A 480-nucleotide genomic window follows, 5' to 3' on the forward strand; every position below is an offset into this window, starting at 1 on the left:
GTTCTCAAAACTGCCTGGTATTGGCACAAGAACAGACATATAGATCAATGGAATAGAATAGAGAACCCAGAAATCGACCCAAATCAATATGCTCAATTAATATTTGACAAAGGAGGCAAGAACATACAATGGAGTGAAGACAGTCTCTTCAATAAATGGTGTTGAGAAAATTGGACAGATACATGCAAAAAAATGAAACTAGAACACCACCTTACACCATCCACAAAAATAGATTCAAAATGGATAAGGGACTTAAACATAAGACGGGAAACCATAAAAATACTGGAGGAATCCAAAGGCAGCAAAATCTCAGACATATGCCAAAGCAATTTCTTCACCAATACAGCTCCTAGGGCAATGGAAACTAAAGAGAAAATAAACAAATGGGACTACATCAAATTAAAAAGCTTGTGCACAGCAAAAGAAACCATCAACAAAACAACAAGAAAGCCCACTGCATGGGAGAGCATATTTGCCAAT

The sequence above is a fragment of the Myotis brandtii genome, unplaced genomic scaffold (assembly GCF_000412655.1).
Source record: "Myotis brandtii unplaced genomic scaffold, ASM41265v1 scaffold126, whole genome shotgun sequence".
Taxonomy (NCBI): Eukaryota; Metazoa; Chordata; class Mammalia; order Chiroptera; family Vespertilionidae; genus Myotis; species Myotis brandtii.